Genomic DNA, 21,843 nt, shown 5'->3' with positions numbered 1-21,843 from the left:
ATAAAAGCAAGTAGCGAATCGTATCCACATCTGTTTGTGACAAAATTAGTTGAAAATTCCTTGCCCCAAGTTAAGAATAGAGTATTGAAATTCGAGAGTACCTGGCAAGGTAACACTCCGTCACAAATGTTACAAATGTTACAGTACCATCACAATAGAATTAGAGAGGAACAAGAACATGAACAAAGACGCATGAAAGACACGAAAATGAAAATGCTAGTTTCCCAGACAGTTCCAGCTGACGGTCATAAAAAGGGTATGACACAGTCCAGTGTTTCAGCAGGTTCTGTAAAAGGGACATGCAACTATTGTAAACAGCCAGGTCATTATATACACGATTGTCCAGTTTTAAAACATAATATCGCCATAGGTAATACAAAAGAAAGACCACGGCCACTTAGACAGGATCAGAACCAACAAGGAGCCCCGCAGCATGCACAGTCCATGCCAGCACCGCAACAGTCTATGCCAGCTCCATCACCGCAGCCTATTGCTGCCACACAAACAACGACACGACAGATGTACCAGACCGCACAGTATGACTATCCTGATTATCAACGATACTCATGAAACAGCCTAGAGAGGGAAGTTGGCTTACCCCTTATCGAGGTCCCTGTAGATCAAGAAGGACCTTATGTACACAGTGAACTATTAGGCCAAGATAGAAAATTTTTACTTGATACAGGGGCAAGCCGAACAACCATAAAACGTAGTGAAGTTCCAGGGGCACCCCTCTCAGGCTCACAGAATATTTCCCTTGGTTTTTCAGGAAAACCTATCATTAACGAAGTATCACAGCCTCTTCCACTTACGATTGGTCCCTTGACACGAACTACAGATTTATTGCTTACTAAATCATGTCCAGAAAACCTGTTAGGTATAAAAACATTGAAAGCTCTAGGAGCTATAATATGTTGTTCTCCGGAAGGAGTAAGATTGTTTTTACGTGATTTCAAAGGGCACTATGTGTCCCGAGACATGGATCACCGACTGCAGACTTTACCCACACATTTATGGGCACAAGGCCCTACAGATGTTGGTTGCATGAACATTACACCATATCGAGTCACACTAAAGACAGGAGTGGTACTACCACGAATGCGACAATACAAGTTACCCCCAGATGCTGTAGTGGCTTTACTGCAAATCATTGACGAGCTTATTACCCAAGGAGTGGTTGTGGAAACCGACTCCAATGTGTGTAATTCCCCGATAATTCCGATTCTTAAACGAACTGATCCAAAAGCCCCGCCAGTATATTGATTGGTTATTGATCTGCGCGAATTAAATAAATGCATTGTACCACAATACCCCGTAGTCCCAGATATTTCTTCATTACTGACAGCCATTGATTCCGAAGCAACATTCTTTACTGTAATTGATCTCAAGAATGCCTTTTTCAGCGTCCCAATAGATCCGGAAAGCCAAAACTTGTTCGGATTTAGTTTAAATGGACGAAGCTTTAAATTCACACGCGCACCTCAAGGATTCACAGAAAGCCCCAGCATCTATAGCCAAGCACTGAAACGAGAACTTGACAGTATCCACATGCCAGTCAACACTGCCCTGCTTCAATATGTCGATGATCTGCTGATCACCGCTAGAAGCGAACCTGAATGTGAAAAAGCATCACTGACGGTTTTAAAAATTTTGGCCGAAAAGGGGCACAAGGTGTCCCCTTCTAAGCTGCAATTCTGTGTCCAGCGAGTTGTTTACCTTGGGCACTCGCTGTCCAAGGAGGGAAGGCAGCTTACACCCGATCGCATCCAGTTAATTGCTAACATGCCAATACCCAAGACACAAAAGGAGGTACGGGCTTTTATAGGCCTCACTTCATATTGTAGGCAGTGGATCCCTCAGTATGCATTTCTAGCAAAACCACTCATTCAGTTGACAACACAGGAGGCAGCCACATCGACTGTCCTCCCTTGGACTCAGGAACATACACAAGCTTTTGAAAGCCTAAAGAAAGCTTTATGTCAAGCACCTGTCCTAGCAACACCATGTTACAGTAAACAGTTTACACTCTTTGTTACAGAACGCGAAGGTACTGCTTTGTCAGTACTCACTCAGGAACAAGCAGGATCACACAAACCATGTGCTTATTTCTCTAGTACATTAGATCCAGTAGCTCAGGCTCTTCCTGCGTGCCTGAAATCGGTGGCAGCAACAGCTTTAGCAATCCGACAAAGCGATGCCATAGTGTTAGGACATCAATTGACAGTACAAGTACCACATGCAGTAGAGGTTCTCTTGAACCGCACACAAACACAACACTTGACTATAGCAAGACTCACCGGTTACGAATTAACATTGTTTCAGCCACACATAGAAATCAGACGTTGTAATACGTTAAATCCTGCCACACTGTTACCAGTAGGCGGAACAGATCCACTAGCACATGATTGTATTGAAGTCATTACTGTCACGACGAAACCCAGACAAGACTTGACAGACGTCCCATTGTCAGATCCAGACCTGACATTGTATGTAGATGGTTCATGTATGAGAATAAGTACAGGAGAGCTAGTGGCCGCGTATGCAGTCACAACAGACACTGAAGTCATTGAAACATATTGCATAAATACCTTGTCAGCTCAAGCAGCAGAGCTCATCGCTCTGACACAAGCCTGTATTCAAGCCACAAATAAGAAAGTCAACATATACACTGATTCACGTTATGCATTCGGAGTTGTACATGACTTCGGCGTGCTGTGGCGAGAGAGAGGTTATTTAACTTCTCACGGTGCCCACATTCAGCACGGACCCCTCATTCATGCCTTATTAGATGCAATACATCTACCCACTGCAATATCAATTATGAAATGTAAAGCTCATACGAAAGTTACTGATATCATTTCCCAAGGCAATGATCTAGCTGACAGAACAGCTAAACAGACTGCTCAAACTCACACATCTGACATGACAAAGACAATAGTTCCGACACCAACACATTGCATGACGGTTAAGGATCCCGCTTTTGACGTAATTGACATACAGACACATGCTACACCAGATGAAATAAAGAAATGGACTGAGTTAGGAGGGATCCAAACGGATCAAGGATGGATGACGAAGGAAAAATCTGTATGGTTCCTTCCTGACTCTATGGTTCAAGTTATCATTAATACAATACATAGTCCAGCGCACCTAGGAGAAAAAGCTATGCTAGACAGCATTCAACACATTTGGTTCAACAAACATTTACGAGCAGCAGCTAAACAAAAAGTTCGTACCTGTATGATCTGTTGTCAGTTTAACCCAGGTAAAAGCATTCCCGTAGAACAGGGTGGATTTCAGCCTCCTGATCACCCTTTTGAAGTCCTCCAGATGGATTATATCCAGATGGAACGATGTCGAGGATTCAAATATGTTCTTGTAGTTGTCTGTGCTCTTTCCCGTTGGACAGAAGCATACCCGGTTTCAGATTACACTGCCCCGACTACTGCCAAACAGTTGGTTCGAGAATTCTTCCCACGGTACGGTTTACCACGTGTTGTCTACTCAGATAACGGCCAGCCGTTCTCATCCGAACTAATGAAACACGTTTCACTTTTGTTAGGCTATCAATGGAAATTTCACTGTGTCCGACACCCCGAGGCAGCAGGTCTCGTGGAACGACATAATCAAACTCTGAAAATTAGATTGTCCAAAATATGTAGAGAGAAAGGTGTCGATTGGGTAGTAGCCTTACCAGTTGCACTCTTTTACATGAGAATGGTAGCGCACTCTCGAACAGGGCTATTCCCTTATGAGGTGGTCTTTGGCAGACCACCAAATATGTGGGGGACGCCTATACCACGCAAAATAACTGATGTTGACTGTAATATGCTGACAGATTACCTGGCTTCCTTGATGTCTGCACTACAATCTTGTCGTTCACAGGTAGCTGCAGCCTTTCCCGACAACACCGAGGTGAAACCCCATGACGTAGTTCCCGGGGACCTGGTGTTAGTGCGGAATTTTGACCGGAAGACTCAGCTGGATCCTAGGTGGAAATCGCCTCAACTTGTACTACTCACCACGAGGACAGCCGTGAAGATCGAAGGTCGCAAAGGATGGTTACATTCAAGTCATATCAAGAAATTTCATGGACTACCGTCTGATGTAAACGTTACACCTCGCGTGTCTTCACCGATTGACTCAAAGCTTCCTTTGGTTGAACAAAGCGATAAGGAACTATACAAACTAAAATTACGGTCTAATAAGGCAGACAATTTGATTGTTTAAGTCCTCTCCAAGGTGAATCGGTCGAATTTGTCTCTGACATGTATCCCCTAGACCTGAATAGAGAAAGAAACCGAAAGATGCAGTTGAAAAAGCATGCGTACTGTAAATCACTGCGTAGTCATTGCACAGTGACGTTATTAATTTTGTTTTTCTCAAGTCTTTTAATAATCGCTGCAAGTATATTGTTGCACATATATTATCCTATTTCTAAACATGTTTACAATGTTACTGCTGAACATTCTTTTAGTGAATTACCCCCGCATGAGTTGTCCTATAGATTTGCGCTGCGCAATAACACTTTTATTAGTATGTTACATCATTCCCATCAGACTAGCAATGCTACAAATTGTTGGATATGTGGCCGACTCCCTCCCTATCAGAACTATAAGGGAATTCTGCCTCTCTTTCCATATCCGTTCACACACAATGGCTCCTGTGGAGCATGGTTTAGTTTAATTAATTCCTTAGATTCAAACTCAGTAGCTTATCAAGACAACTGGGTATGGGGAAACCTGAACTTAGTTTTACTCAAAGTCTGCTACCCTGACAAGGAGGGACTTCCCAAAAGAACAGGAACTGATCTAGAAAATGAAGTATACGGATTAGGGAATTTCACGCTTAATCTCATGATCCTGAATGTTGAATCCGAAGCTGCACCAATTTTGCCCGCTATGTCAGTATTTCCAGTTAAAGGTGAATTGTGTGTAAGAAAGAATGGCTCCATACACATGGGCCATAGTAAATGCACCACTGTGATAAAATTCAGTGATCAAGGCAAGTCTACATTTAGAGCTTCTCGTCATTCCTACTTTATATGTGGCCAGACCGCATATATACGCCTACCTCTAGATTGGGATGGTACCTGTTACATAGCATTCCTCCTACCACCTGTTTTCCTAGCTCCTCCTGATTATCATAGAAATACTCATTTAGTACACAATAGACAGCAGAGAGATCTCCCAATCGTCGATTACACTGAAACAGCATGGGAAAAATACACAGATTTCAATAAAGGTTTCTTCCCCTATATAGGTACAGTCACTAATAGTAAGTTGATACGTAGATTAACCAGAACCCTTGAAGCAGTAGTGAACGAAACTATTTCCGCCTTAGGCAATTTAACAGAAGAGCAGTCTGCTATGCGGATTGTTGTGCTTCAAAATCGTCTTGTCCTTGACGTCATCCTGGCCGATAGGGGCGGAGCTTGTAGGGTCATCGGATCAAGTTGTTGCATTTTCATACCAGAAAATTCGCCATCTGTATATAAAGCCATAACTCGCCTTCATAAGATTGTAAGCCAGATACACCAGAATCCAGGCACCTGGACCTGGTCCGGTTGGTTTTGGAGTGTATTGTCAGCCTGGGGATGGAGGGTCCTATCCTTCCTAGGTATTGGCCTTCTCATCCTATTCAGTTGCTGCTTATGCCTACAATGTGGACCAGCGATTTGTGGTCTGTGTGCCACATCGTGTATTCCACCACCAAGATTTCATTCATCCCGGAAGAAGAAAGAAGAACAAATGATGCTATATGAACAGATCGACGGATTGATGAAGATTGATATCTCCTAAGGGCCAGTAGGGGACAAGGAGGGAATGTGGAAATATGGATTTTTATGATCAGTTATGTCCCCTATCTTGGACCCCAACGGTTTCATGTATAAGTCACAAGTACATGTATGTTCCCTCCAGTTCCAGTTATGAAGACGCAAACACATGTGCGTCCACCGTCAACATGTCCTCTTTCAGATCCGCCATGAATGGGCCGGATATTCTATTCCTAAATATGAAAGGCCACCGGCTTTATATGGTTCATTTATCCCATTTTACAGGTCAGGCGAGTAGGCCCTGATTCTGCGATTAAGCCTTTTCCTGCCTTCTGCCTCTGAAAGCTCCAGTCTGAGCTCGCATCTGTATCCATGAACTTTGTCCTACTCCCTGCGCGGCTAACGGTGCCTGACTTGGCCTGTCTGCCTGCCAAAAACTGTATTTCACCTTCGAGATTATCTGCTCCGCTCCCCATCCAATGCATTCCTGTCTAGCAGTTTAGGTAAACATTCCTCCAGCTACCGTGCAAAGGGGCCAGGCCTCGCTGTCCTCATGCAAGTAATTCATAGCCCTGTTACCATGGAATATTCCTACCCCCTCGCATCTAGTGTAGACACTTAGACGCTTGTACACGCACTCACAGTCAGTATAGAATAGATTTTGTTCGAGAGACCTTTCCTTTTGGATAACATAGTTCTTTAAACATAGGATGTTAGATATGATTTGGGATTAGGTTGACTTGACCCCCCAGACTTTTGTCTCCACATGTAGAGCTAAATGTCAAATCCCATTCTCCCCCTAGTTGCACGTCAAATCACACGTCATGCTGCTGCGCGCGCATCTCTGCCAAGTATTTTTGCTGACATTGCGAAATTCTTTCATGGAACCACCCATTTGTGACATCATACCTAATGACGTTCTTTAGTTACGCCTAGTTACACCCATTTTAGTTACGCATGTATGTCTTTATCTCTGTTATCAATTGTTACGCCTCCTGCATCTGTTTCACTGTAATGCCTCTTCTATAAAAATGATTACCTGTCAATAATGTATTGTCCTTCACTTCCTGAACCTCCGTGGGGATGGAATATGAAGCCCACAATTCGAATTGTTATTGGAATAAAGCCCGTTCCGAATCTCTAATACCACGGATTCTGCCTCTTATTTTACTGAGCTATTCTTATTAATTTTCCGCATCAAATTAAGTACCGGTAATTAAATTATTTACCACACCCCGCCGCCTGGCAGTGGGGAAGGGAGAATTTCTCCGGTAGCACACACAGGGCCAGACCCAGATCCCCAGGACGCCCCAGCCACCCGCGCCTTTCTGGAGACGCAGGGAGGAGGAAGTGGAACAATTGCAGCAGGAGGTCCTCCAGCTCACGGCGCAACACATTGATCTCCAGGGGCACACAGAGAACCTGGAGAATCGCTCACGCCAGAATAACATCTGTGTTAAGGGGGTGCCGTCGCAGGCAGAGGGGTATGACATTACACAATACCTGCAAGGCCTCTTTAGGAGTTTGTTAGAGGTACCCCAGGACTTTGAAATTAGAATCGACAGGGCACATCGAGTGGGGCTCCCGCGACGAGCGCCGGTGCCCCCGCCGGATATCCTGGCGTATCTTCCGGACTTCCGACCTAAAGAACGCATACTACGTGCAGCCAGGCATAAACAATCCATTAAATACCAGGATCATCCCGTTGCCCTTACTTCAGGGCCTGGCCCCCATCACTCTCCAGAAACGGAAGGAGTTTCGGGTGGCCACTACAAATCTCCGGAGTCAGGGGGTGCCGTACTTATGGGGACACCCTTTTCGGCTCATCTTCAAGTGGCAGAGCTGGCTACAACAGCTTTGTTTGCTGCGGGACACTTGCCGGGTACTGGGCATCGAACACCCACAGCAGGAGGAAGGGGAGGTCAGACAGGGCAATCCCTCCAGGGAGCGATGGCAGTAGATCACTGGGCGGTGGAGCACCGAATGAGCGCTGAAACCGGACCCCTCGGCTATGGCACAAGAACGACAATCAGTGTGGCATGTGAAAGGCTGGGTGGGGGTTGAATCCACCTGTTGGGACCGTCGAGCCCGGGAGACCTGGCCACACAATGCTCTCAGTCTTTCGAACTACCAAGGACTCGCAAATTGGGTCAGCGAGCCCTGGACATTATGGGGTTCAGTGGGGTTCACAGTTGGGGTTAGGATGGGGAAGGGGGAACACTAGTGTGTGGGGTATGAACGCTTCTGAGATACATAGCTGGCAGTGGAGACTGGGTTGGGGTGGGACACGGGGAGGAGGACGGCGCCCACGAGAAAGGAATCGGGTCAAAAGCGGTGTACTTATTACAGAGAGTAATGTCCCGGCACACAATGAAAATTCTCACCCTCAATGTGAGAGGCCTAAACAACCCCATTAAACGGAGGTCTATTCTTTCATATCTGGAAAACTCGGTGGCGGATGTGTGTTTCCTCCAGGAGACTCCTCTCCTCTTGAGGGACTGGCATAGACTGCGCTCCCGAGTCTTTCCGCAAAAGTTTTTCTCCTCAGGCCCGGACAAAAAGGCGGGTGTGCCTATCCTGGTGGCTAAGAGGTTCAGGGGGACAGTGGGTGAGAGGGTAGCAGAGATTAAAGGTGGATTGCTTGCCCATATGTTCAGGATTGGGGGCCACACCTTACAGATAGGCTCCCTCTGCGCACCTAACGTAGGGCAAGATAATTTTTTTTAGATCAGCCCTTACTGAGATCATGCAAAACCAAGAACTTAGAACGATCATAGGGGGAGATTTGAACATAGTGATGGACGTGGCATTAGATAGGTCTGGCAATCGGTACTCTCAGACGGGGGAGATCTCCCGGGACGTCAGAGAGTGGCTTCAGTCCATAAGGGGTGGTGGACCTGTGAAGGGAGGCACACCCCCACACTTCGCAATTCTCATACTATTCTCATGCACATAAAACATATGCATGCCTGGATCACATGCTAGGGACAACGGAGGTCAGTAAAATGGTGGGGGATGTGGACATTTGCCCAGCGGCACTGTCCGACGATGATGCAGTGATGATCTCCCTACAGATACCACTGCAATGGATATCCCAGGGTAATTGGCGACTGAGGGACAATATGCTCCACAAAGAAGCAGTGAAAACACAGCTCAATGAGTGCATCAAAGGGTACCTTGAGGTGAACAACTCCCTGGAAATCCCCATGGCTTCGCTTTGGGGGAAAGAGGGCGGAACTGTCAGCACAGGTACTGGAACTAGAATGGGTGCATAGTCGCACAGGGGCGCCTAGGGTCTGACGGCAATTGAAGGCGGCGAGGGTGCAGCTGGCATGGTTGTACCTTGACAGGGCCGAGTATGTGGCATTCCGACAAACACTCCTACTATAGCGGGGGGGACAGAACGCATGCTAGCAAGTAAACTTAAAGCAAGACATCAACAGACGAGAGTGCAGTCCCTAGTGACGATTACGGAGGAGGTTCTCACAGAGGACGAAGACATAGCACATGCTTTCAGGGGGTACTACTCAGACTTACACGCCTGGGACAAAAGGGAGGAGAGACTGATGAAGTTCTGCTTGCAAGGGATAAGTACGTCAGCATTAACTCCGGACCAGGCGGACTCACTGGACACCCCGATTAGGATTGAGGCGGTGATAAGGGCGATCTCACGCCTCAAACCTCTCAAGTCGCCGGGGCCAGATGGTTTCTTGGGAGCTTTTATAAGTTCGGTTGCCCCCGATCTTGACCCGGTTGTTCAACTCCTTTGGATGGTCGGGCTCGGGCCCTACTGATATGTTGGCAGTGGCAATTGCATTCCTAGCTATGCCGGGGAAGGATAAGAAAAGGTGCAGCTCTTACCGCCTGGTGTCTGTTTTGAATGTGGATATTAAATTATTCACAGGCATTCTGGCGGCGAGGCTGGGCCCGATTATGCCGGGATTAATTGAACCGGACCAAGCGGGGTTTATCCAAAATCGCAAGGGGGGGCGACAACACGAAACGGATCCTTCATTTAATAGACAAGGCCCACCGCACAAATATGGACTCATTGCTGCTGACAGTTGATGCAGAGTAGGCTTTTGACCGGGTGGACTGGGACTTCTTAGACTGTACGTTAACTCACTTCGGGCTAGGGGAACGCTTCCGAGCTTGGATAGCGAGCTGCTATGACTCTCCTATCGCCTCCATTAGGGTTAACGGATCTCATCCTGTTCCTTCCCCATCCAGCGGGGCACCAGGCAGGGGTGTCCATTATCGCCCCTCCTGTTCGCACTATACATCAAACCGATGGCGCAATGGGTGCGGGACAACCCTGACATCAGGCGTATACCATTTGGCGGGGAACGACATGCCATAAGCCTATATGTTGAGGACATCTTGGCCTCCCTGGGAGCCTCGGAGAGGTCGGTTCCGGAGTTCCTGAAAGACCTGGAGGATTTCGGCAGCGTCTCCGGTTTTAAAATCAACATGGGGAAATCACAGATTTTAAAGCTAGCGGGGGCACAGCTAAGCTCATTGATGGGGAAGGATTGGTTCCTGGGGATCTCTGTAACAAAGTCGATACCGTACTTAGGGCTCGAACTGGCGCCGTCGGTCCAGCAACCGGTCACAGTGAATTACGACAGACTCACTAAACAGATTATCAATGACTTGTGGGGGAGCCACCGGTTGTCCTTAATGGGCCGGGTGACCGCAATTAAGATGTCGCCCTAACCGAAGGCGCTGTATTTGTTTCAGACACTTCTGGCCAAACCACCGCGAGGGACTCTCAAGGCACTACAGATAGGGATGTTTCAATTCATATGGGCAGGTGTGAGACTACGGATGCGACAGGAGTTGGGATACTTGAGGACGGAAGAGGGAGGATTGGGGATACCGAACCTGGAGGACTACTATAGGGCAACCCAACTGCGATACTTAGTGGAGTCGAGCCGGAAGGAATCAGAGAAACAGTGGTTGTTGCAGGACCGGGCATTGGCTCAGATCTCGTTGTGGAAGGTCCCCTTCTTGAAAAAGGTGGATAAGCTGCAGGGCCTACATGGGTTTCCCATCCAGGGCGGTATTGGACGTGTGGGAGGAAGTGGCCACAAAGAGGGGGCTTACATCGTTTTCCTCTTTGATGACGCCCTTACTCGAGAATGGGGAATTCTCCCTAGGAATGGACGCCATGGCATTCCGAGCTTGGCAGGCTACGCCTTGTAAGCGGCAGGCCACATGTTTGAGGCAGACGGGATTATCCCCTTCACATATCTGAGGCAGAATTATGCTTTTCCAGAGACAGAGAGGTATCGCTACACACAGGTGCGACCCTGCATCTTACACCCTGACGTATGCCCCAAAGTACATAGGAAGCTGACGACATATGAAAGATGGCTGATCGTGAAGACGTTGGACAAACGGTTGATTTCCGAGTTGTTCTGTATGCTTCGGCAGCCAATACCCACAGAACCTACACCAAGTCAGAGGCGTTCGATGAGGGAGCTAGGCAGGGATCTCTCGAGGAAGGAATGGGGCAAGTTTATTACAGGGCCAAATACACAGCAAGGAATACAAATGGCAAGGAAGCTGCCTTCAAAATAGTTACATATTGGTACCTGACCCTAGTGCGTCTGCATCAAGGGGACCTGGACCGCAGTCCTACTTGCTGGAGGGGGTGCGAGAAAGAGGGGACTTTGCTTCATTTGCTGTGAGACCACCCAGTTCTTTCAAATTACTGGCCACCGGTCTTGGACGCCATTGATGAGCAATTCGAGACACAGATCCCAAGATTCCTGGCCTACGTGGTACTAGGGCTACCCAACCCGCTCACATTTCCACTGAAGTCCCGCAAAGGGAAACAGATGGGCTTGGCACTAGGGGCGGCCCTTCAAAATATCCTAACGCATTGGGGCACATACACGGTACCTACTCACACAGGCTGGCTCCACAGACTTTGGTACATCTTGGGGGTGGAGCATATTCAGGCCTTTCTCACAGGTTCGGGGGCTAGCTTTAGGGAAGTGTGGAAACCTCTTTTGGCTATGTTGTCCACCGAATTTACAGAAATTACATGTCCAAAGTACCTTCGCCTCCTGCGGTTCAAGAAAGCGGATGACACTTCTGAGAGACAGTTAATACACAGAAACCAATCTCCTTTAGATGGTAACACAGGGGATGGAGGGTATGCACACCAGTGGGGAAGGGGGGGAGGGACGGGGTTTCATTGTTCAGGGATTTGGGGGTTCGTTCTTACTCCCCTAATGTTATGCCTATTCATACTTTAGTATTCAGACTACCTAGCATGCACAGAGCAGAAATATTGATAGCAGGAGACAAGACAGACCCGTAGGATCTAAAGATATTTCAATGCTGGTTTGTTTTCTGTGCCTTAATAACAGAGTGTCATTTGTGTGTAGAATGAAACTGGTAATAAACAAAAAAGAGTTAAACCTAAAATAGATGGCCAACAATGTGACATGGAAGACCATTAGCTGGTGTCATTTGATGTATCTCTTTACACCCAAATTCCCCAAGACAATGGGTTAGAAGCGATTGAGATCTATCTAGAACCTCACAGGGATCCCACCCCATTTATACTGAGATTGGCACAACTGGCATTAAAAAGAAACTACTTCATGTTTGAAAATGAGTTTTACATCCAGGTGAAAGGGACTGCCGTGGGTTGTCCCTTTGCGACAGAAAGGGCGGTGCTTTATATGGCACAGTTTGAAGAAAAGTTCATCGGTGATAATAATCATTATTCTGATCAAATAGTTCAATGGTTCAGATACATTGACGACGTGTGGTGCTTGTGGAAGGGAAACGAACAACAATTTAAGGTTTCACGACTGGCTCAACAACAGATGCCCTGACATTCAATTTAGTATGTCTAAAAGCAAGTCCACCTTAACTTTTCTGGATGTTGAAGTGCGGTCAACCAGTGATATTCGTTATACAACTTTATTTCGTAAACCAACTGACAAAAACAAATCATTGCATTACAAAAGCTTCCATCCAAGGAACTTGCGTGATTGATAATTTGCCATATGGGCTATTTCTACGGGTACGCAAGAACTGCGAAAGAAAAGGTTACTTTCTACATGCAAAAGTACTGCAAGAAAAACTAAAAGAAAGAGGGTACCCGCGAAAACTTGTAAAAAACTCAATGAAGAAAGCATGGTTTACTCCACGTGAGAGTCTTCTTGTCAAAAAGCAAAAAGAACCTAGTACTAAATTAGTCTGTGTATCAACATTCTTCCCCCATAATACACAATTCAAGAAAATCATACGCATCAACTGGCATTTTATCAAAAATTCAGATGGTGTTTATTGCAAAGTCATGGAATGCACCGGCAGCGCCCTCATTGACTGCATGGAAGAATGGCCTGGACTTTTGCATGGGCTTGGAGATCCCTGTGAGAAGTTGGCCTGGTATATGCTGTCCACTAATTAAAGTGGGCACCTTGTACCAGTCCAAACAACCCTTATTGATGATTAGGTTAAAGACAACCTTTATAGAAAGCTATCCTAGTGGTAGCTGTGGAGAGCAGCCTTCTAAGTCTCGAAGGAATGTAAAGCAGCTTGTTTTACAAGATCAAAACCTCCTGAATGACCAAATGAAAAGAGAACCACACAGGTGTTATATAAAATATATGTGTTTATTACTAAACAATCTCTACTAACCTCTATGAGATTAGAGCACAAGGCACACAATACTGAATCAATAGAACAACAGTAAATAGCGCAGTACACAGCGTGCTGCAGGGGGAGACCGAGCCATATACATAAAAAATGGTATACCAACAACAACTTCACTAGACACAGTGCCTAGAGCACTGAGAATCGCTGGGACCTCAAGGAACCACCCAAAGGAGTGACACAGGGAACCCACGGAGGACGGGTGCAGTGTGAGAACACAGACCCGAGCTCTGTAAAACTCTATGGAAAAGTCTTGGTTGGTAAATTACAGTTTAAGGACACTTCGGAGAGGACTTCAAGCAAACCATTTGGAACATAGAAGGTTCTAAGGCCAGCACCCTTGTGAGTACCGAGGTACCCTTGTTACCTAACCCAGAGGAGCCGGGTGCATAGGGGTCAAGTGGTGTCGGAAACCCTCGTCGTTTTCAGTGGCGTAATGCGAAGAAGTGCTGCTCCCGGGAAGATGAAAAGTGTCCGGTGGAATCCAAGCCTGGGTCCGGGTTGAGAAGAACCTGAAAGCAGAGGGGACAGAGTCTCGGTCACTTCAGGGTGACCAGGGGCTCGGTAGACAAATGCCCACTGATGTCGGGTGCTTCAGGTGAGAAGATAGGATGCTTGACTCTTCAGCCACGGGGACCAGGAGACGTAGATGACCAAAGTCCAGAGGTGAGCTGTCCCACAAAGGATATCGAGTGCTGGGGGGGTCAGTGTCCGGAATGAACACCAACAAGCCTTGGCAACGGCAACCCTTGCGGGCAGAGGAAACAAGTTATGGTGAGGACCAGCAAGGTCCTGGGGACTCTCCAAGCAATGGAGAGTCAGGGCACGTCTGGAGCAACCAGGGAAACCCACGGGAAATCAAAGTTACCTTCACAGGGACCCACAGGCCAACAGACCAGGGATCGCGAAGTGACCTCGAGCTGAATCACGAAATACCAGCCCACGGAACACTCGTGGAGTGTAGGCCGCAAATCTTCAGTGGAAATACTGCTTGGGGTCAGGACTACACGTAGCCCAAAGCACAGCCTCCGGGATCGCCAACAAGCATATGCTGCTGTAAAAGTACACGGTGCACAGGGGTTTAGGTTGCACGATCCCCACGAGGGATACTGGTCTCAGAATTACTGAGAGGTCAGATCAACCTCAGGGACGCTCGGGAACCCACCTCCACTCCTGTGTTGCAGAAATCTTCGGAGTCCTCAGGAGCTCGGGAGATGCAAACCGATCAGATGCGTTAAGGTGCCTGCTGCTACAGGGGTGTAACTCCTTTACTCCAAGGGAGATTCTTCTGTCGTCCAGCGAAGTGTAGACCGGCAAAGTATGTGGTTTCTGCTGCAGAATTTAGTCCAGGTAAAATATAAAGTCCTGTAGTCAGGGTTCCTACTTTATACCCAAGAAACCGGTTGGTTAAACTCTCTGGACCACCTATGGGAGGGCCAGGACAGAGGGGTGGCTACACCCATGTCCTTTGTCCAGTTTCGCACCAGAGCAGGAGCAAATGGCTCCTGCAACCGGTTTGAGCTGGACTATGCACAGGGACACCAAATGTGCCCCCAGTGCAGACTTTCTGGCACTCTCAGAGTGCACCCACCCAGACCCAATACACTAAGGCCTGTCTGGGGGGTGGTCACACCTCCCTGTGACAGGAAACCTATTGTCAGGCCTTCCTCTGCTCGAGCTTGGCTCAGCAGCAGGAGGGCAGACTTGTGTCTGTGGCTGGCAGCATCCATTTTGAGATGCCCAGGTCGAGAAAGCTGGTACCGGGTGTACCAGTGTTTCACATAAGTCCTTCTAGAAGGGTGGAATCATACCGCCCCCGCCAGGTACTGGCAGGGAGGTATGATTTCAAGGTGTTTGACACCAAACACGACCTGTTACTAAGCAGCCGTTTTAAAGTTATCATTTACCGCAAGGTTATAATGGACTTAAATATATATTGCTGGCTGCATCACAGACAACCCCGGAAAATAGGTTCCGAAGGCTGCAGAGGGTCTCTGCTCATGCAGGGGCACCCTCTCACATAAAACCCAGCACCCTGCCTTCAGGATTGATAAGGCCTGCCATAGGGGTGACTGATAGTTTTATATGTGCAGTGATTTAGAATAGATATAGGTAACCTATATCTGAGTAAGGGGTGCATGCACCACCTTACACAGGCTGCAGTAGCAGACCTGTGGTGCCATTTTGAATGGTCTCTCAGGGGTGGCACAATACATGCTGTAGCCCCTGGGAGGCCTCTGGGGTACCTATGCCCTGGGTACATAGCGTACCATATACTAGGGACTGTGTGCCTGGAAAAACATTTTCAAATTTGGAAGCGATGGGCGGGCTATCGAGGCCTGCAGTTGGAACCCGTCTCTACGGCAGGGCTTCTTGACTCATCTTAATTTCTTTTTTGTTGATGCGAGACGTAGTTTTATGTGTAATAGTGTGCTGCAGTTATTAATGTGGGTGCCTTTCATAATGATGTGCTGCCCTAGGGAACACTTTAGTGCGACAGGAGGGGTTTGTTATGTTATGGTTTCTTTGTTGATTTTTTCATCTGTATTGCTTTCCGTTTTTTCCTTGATTATGTTTTTGTAAAAGTCATGATGATGTAAATGTATTATGCAGAATTCTCTGGGGTACAGAGCCCTGCTTCATATGTGCTATTTGACAAATAAAATCTGTTTTTAAAAAAAAAAAATCAATTCAGATTGTGGATTTGAACTTCCCATGTCCGCAAAGAAAAAATGTCCAAGTTTGGGATTACAATAGTCCATGCCGTCCTGACCAAGTCCAAGAAGCGCAGTGATCTGCTTTCAGCATGGAACTTGAAGCCACTTCAAGGTCATCACAAATGTGGCCAATGCAGTGTTTGCAACCAGACTATAGAAGGATGCACCGTCACTGATGGTAAAATTACCTAGACTCTCAAAGAATTTTCAGATTGCAAAACCTAAAAATGTAGTCTGTTGTTGTCTGCCTGTGTAAAACTATTTACATTGGTAAGACCAATCAAGAAGTGAGACAACAAATTGTTCAACATAAATCCCGAATTAAGACGAACACTGAAGCAGCACCAATGGTTAATCATTTTAATCAAATGGGTCACACAGAAAAGGAGTACCTCTGGACAGTGCCAAGTGTCATCCAGCAGAACCCAGAGGTGGAGACATTGAATATAGACTCCTGCGTAAAGAAGCGTACATGATTCTGAAATTCAATACTGTGCTAAGGTCTAAATGAAATGTCTGAGACAAATAGACTGTAGTACAAACAAGTTTCTAGGTCTTGGTTACTCCGCTGCTCAATGTGTCAATAAAGTCTTTTAACCCCTTGTGTGCCCCGCCCTTTCTCCGCCCTGTGCCGGGCGTTGAATTAGCGGGCGGGGTTCATGACGAGATAGTCTCGTCATGGGCACAGCGCAACCGCGGCCCATGACGAGACCATCACGTCATGGGCACTCAAGGGGTTAATATACAAAACTACAATTCCTAGAATCACATGAGGCACTTGTCCTTGATTGAACTCGCCTACTTGTAAACCACAGGAGGAGACTGCCATTTTTTTATCTCAAGGAGGACTGGATGTTGCAGAGAGAGCCCATGCTGACTAAAAAGTAAGTGTAATAACGTCTGGTTTACCATTACAAGAAAGTACACTTCATTTGTACAGTCTCCTCATAATGAGCGTGCTATTCCTGTCAGGTTCGTTGCTTATCCAGTGCGTGATAAATGTGCTCTTCCACAAGGATACAAGAAGTTTTTCAAAAGCTCATCATTGAGAGAGAGCGGCACGTTTAGACGATTGTTTTTTACAAGCTCATACGTTACAATGTAACAAGATTAGATCCAATGAATCAGATTATGACTAAAAGCTGTTTGTTTTACTTTACTGCAATTGCTGTCATTTCTAAAGCACAACCCGCTTCCACGTTTCCTTTTTGGAGCATCAATTGCCTAAATTGGTCAGCATTGTTTGTATTCTTTCAGTATGAAGCATGGTGACTGAAAGGAGAAATTTGGGCCTTGGAAGCTTCCGCCAAAAAGACATAAGGGAATTAAAAAGGTAACGACCTCTGATGCAATGTGACTAGCATGCTACATGATGAACAAACACCTCATTAATGCATTAAGTTTTAGTTTAACAAAGTACTGAGCACGTAAAAATGTTTAAGCATGAACACGGACATAAGAAAATAAAACAAACACTAGAAGTGCTCCATATGAACTAACAACCTGGTTGTTCACACTTGCACTGGATTCTGAGGACAAATAATGAAGTCCGCTCCCTCTTCTTTTCCAGACTTGATTCGAAAGCCCCATGGCCAACCGCCCTATCCTCCTCACTTACCACAAGAGGTTTATCCCAAAAAGAACCAAGCACCAATACCGAAAATCCGGTGCCCTTGTTGAGGCCAAGGTCAATCCAACATATTCAGCTTTTACAACCCCTGATAAAGACGACCAACGTTTCAAGCAATGCCCATCCTTTGTTCATGCCCGTAAGGTAAATAGGTTCATCAATGCAATCTTGTAATGCCTAACAAGGTGGAGAGTGCTGCCCATCTCACCTAAAATATTCCCTCTTCCCCTTTCAGAATTCACTAAACCCTTGTCCTAAGGAGAACCCACAAAGATATCTTGGGTTTGAAACGCATAGACCATTTCCTACGGGGGATCTGAGTAAAATGATTATCAATATGGGGGACTAAAATTGATTTTTAGTGACAAACAATTGTTCAAGCCCATATTAGATAGGTCTGGACCCCCTTATTGTCCATTTACCAAGAAGGTTTGTTGACAATGTATAACTCTGGCTTTTTAATGATAGGACTGGTGAGTATTGATTATTTGTATATTGATATTTCAGAATGTATCATTTTCTGTTTGTCATGTTTAAAAATAAGGTTTCCTTTTACGCTGAGCTCAATCACAACTCAGTCTTTGCACATTTTAAGAATTGATTGGATTTTTTCTTTCTTCCATTGTATAAATTCTTAAAGTTAGTAATGTGTTTAACCCAAATGTACCAAAAGAAATCTGAGGTCATGCTTATTCAGTAAAATGTTCCTCATACAAAAGTAAAGATGTGCATGATCACGCAACCATCTAATGTCGTATTGTTTTCACAGTGTACTGTGGCCCAAGGTGGTTGTAGGTAAGGGCCAAACCCCCCTATTGAGCTATGGTGGTAAAGATGGCAGCTGAGGTCCTCGGACTGGAGCTGCCCCCGGTCCAGGTCAGGACTAATCTCCTGATGGAGGTGCTTCAACCTGGGGCTTCCACTTCCGACCTGCAATTGCCCTTTAATGAGGCACTTATGGACATCCTTCTAGGAACGTGGTCCAAACCTAGCACAGGGGCTCCTGTGAATAAGACGATTGCACTCCGCCATCGCCCAGCTCCGGGCGACTCAAAGTTCCTCAGCCAACACCCCACCCAGAGAGTTTGGTGGTGCAGGCCTCTACGTCCCAAGGCGCATATCCCTTCCGCCCCTCCGGATAGGGAATCAAAGTGGTTGGATTCACATTGGAAGATCTTTTCTTCCTCCAGCCTGGCATTACGGTCTGTGAATATCCCATGCTTATTGGGCTATTTCTTTCATTCCCTTTTAGAGATGGTTGCACAAATCCCGGAGGAGGCCCGGGCTGTGCTCTTCCAAGCTGTCAAGGACGGGAGGGAAGCAGCAAAATTTGCCATACAGTGTGGGTTAGATGCAACTGATTCGCTGGGCAGATCGATTTTAACTACAGTGGCCCTGAGACGCCATGCCTGGCTTTGTGTACAGCTGGCTTCTCGGGGAATGTCCAAGCCAATTTGATGGACATGCCTTTTGATGGAACCTGCCTTTTTGGGGGTAAAGGCAGACTCGGCCCTGGTCAGGTTCAAGGACTCTTGTGCTATGGCCAGATCCTTGGGCCTTTCCTCCTCTCCGGGTGGCCAGTCTTCCTTTCGCCCCATTTGTGGCAATGGAAGAGGTTTCCAGCTGCATCATCGCTATCCCAGCCACCGTCAGCACAGACTTCCCAAGTTGTGCGTGGACATGGACGCGGTGCATTCTAATCTCGGAATGAAGGCCAGCAGTTGTCTTCCACATTGACCCCAGCAGCCGCAGCCTCAGCCTCTCCTAGGCTGATTCCACAGGACCACACTACTCCATTTGGTGGAAGAAACAGGAGGCCAAAAGCGACCAATTTGCGCATAGCCTTCTTAAGAGGTTTAGTGTAGCCTAAAAGTGCCATCAGGGGATCCGGTGTCAGGGGGGAACCCAATATGTCACTAAGTTTTTGAAAAATCGCATCCCAATATTGTGCAACTGGGGGACATAGCCACGCCAAGTAGAAAAAAACAGCTTGGGAAGCTCGGCAGCGCTCACAGTCATCAGTGTCACGTAATCCAACATTCGTGCAATTACTTAAAATATGTTCCTTCATAAACATTTTGTAGATTCCAGTAAAGTCATGCACATTGTGTCCAGTTAACCAACCATCTAGTGTCTTTACTGAGTAGTCTACGAAATCAATCCAGGACTGGTTTTGTAAGCCCCCCCTGAATCTAATTCTGTACTCCTCAGTTGTAAGTCCAAATCCCTGAATCAGAGTTCTCTTCATGAGGTCACCTATGCCTGCCCAACCTGCAACTGCCGCAGTATGTCCACAGTCTCTTCACTGAGGGCAACAGGGGTGACAGGGGCAGGGGGTGCCATGCCTGGGCCGAAGGACACATGTTGGGCCTCTGCACGGACAGAAGGGACAGAAGCAACTGGGAGGGCGGAGATGGTAACGGAGGAGGCGGGGACAGATGTGGGTTTGCTGCCAGGTGGTGTTGCAGCCTCCACCTCCTCCAGGAGGTCAGCGTCGGACCCGTCGGCGTCGTAGCTGGTATCGTGTCCAGACTGGTCCTCTGACTGACTCCCCTCGCCCTCCGTGCCACTGGCTCCTCCTGACTCTACAGCACTGGTGGCACTGTCGCTGGTTCCCTCCTCCAGGTCCGTGCAGGTGTCTCCCTCCGTTGCAGATGATGATGCTGTGGGCAAGGAGAAGAAACCGAAATGCATCAGTCACCTGTATACATCTGACACATGAGCACAAAAACAATTGGTCACAGTGCCTATCAGGCAATGCATCATGAGTAACAGCTAGAGTACTCCGCACATATGTAAGCCCTGTACTGCCCAGTTGGTAGACCCACTATGCCACTTGGACACAAGAAAAAAGAACACACCAGGCCACTACTTGAATGAGAAATACACTGAGAAGCTAGTGTCTGTGAACCGGTGAGCACAGCAATACAATGAAGTCATGCCATCTCTTGTTTACCCTGAAAGAAACAGTAGTGGTGCACCCAACGTAAACTGACACACCTCAATACTCAAGGTGTCACCACACTCAGAGACCTGTAAGTACTTTGGAACACAAAACGAAAAATGTTTGGTACCTTGGGACTCACAATACTTTACACAATCGACATGTTTTGAATGTGCCAATTCGCCATTTCGTGAAAAGAACACTCATGTGCCTGCATGAAATATGTCTCACAAGGCAGTGCACACAAAACTACATTTACACTGTCATTGAAGAAGCTGGCACCTTTTCTAAGAAGCCACTGTTAGAAATTAATGGTGTTGCAGAAAGTACATATACATGGGCCCACGGAGGTCTTGATGTCTTGAGACTTGTTAGTTTGTATCACCAACAACAAAGGAGTCTCACAAAATCAAGACCACTGTGGGAACATGTATATGGAGAATCTGCAACACCATTTAATTCTAACAGTGGCTTCTTTGCAAAGGTGCCAGCGTGTTCCATGAACGTGGAAATGTCGTTTGGTGTGCACTTCCCTGGGAGACCTCTTTCAGACAGGCACATCAGTGTTCTCAACACAAATCATCAAATTACCACATTAAAACATGAAGAACTGTTGACAAGTGCTGTGAGTGCCAAGGTACAAATTTTTTAAGAGTAACAACTTGAATTATGTCAGTTGTCACATGGCCATCCGTCACCTGATAACACAGTTGGCTACACATGTGACCTACTGCCTGTCATCTGGAGTGGCACCAATGTCCACACCCAGGACAATGCATAAGCTACTGGGCCTGCAATTGGGTTGTTAAAAAGCATAGCTGTACTGTGGAGACACCCTCATGGTAAGCCAGAATGTCCACACAGATGTCAGCACACAAAGTCCAAACTGCGTTGCATCGGAAACACACACAGGTGCCAAAAATGTATGAGCAGGAATCATGTTTTTGAAAAAATTACACAGGCTGCAAAGCACGAACATTAAGCACTGGCCAGCATCACAGGGGCACTGCACGGTGATTCTGTGTACAGCCAATTCTCACACACAGGTCAGACCTGGCAAGGAAAAATCAGGGGTGCCCATGTAGGCCTCTCCCGC

General features: G+C 46.8%; 1 long non-coding RNA gene across 1 annotated transcript in view; it reads left to right on the top strand.

The window, feature by feature from the left end:
* Positions 1-21,843, top strand: part of LOC146856260 (uncharacterized) — a 194,972-nt gene that overhangs the window by 28,935 nt on the left and 144,194 nt on the right. Inside the window, exon 2 of the long non-coding RNA XR_014980918.1 lies at positions 17,431-17,506. This is a non-coding gene — a long non-coding RNA (uncharacterized LOC146856260). The remainder of the gene's footprint in view (positions 1-17,430; positions 17,507-21,843) is intronic.

This window comes from Triturus cristatus, chromosome 4_1 (assembly GCF_964204655.1).
Source record: "Triturus cristatus chromosome 4_1, aTriCri1.1, whole genome shotgun sequence".
NCBI lineage: Eukaryota > Metazoa > Chordata > Amphibia > Caudata > Salamandridae > Triturus > Triturus cristatus.
The sequence above is the reverse complement of the archived record's forward strand: the minus strand, read 5'-3'. Positions and strand labels throughout refer to the sequence as shown.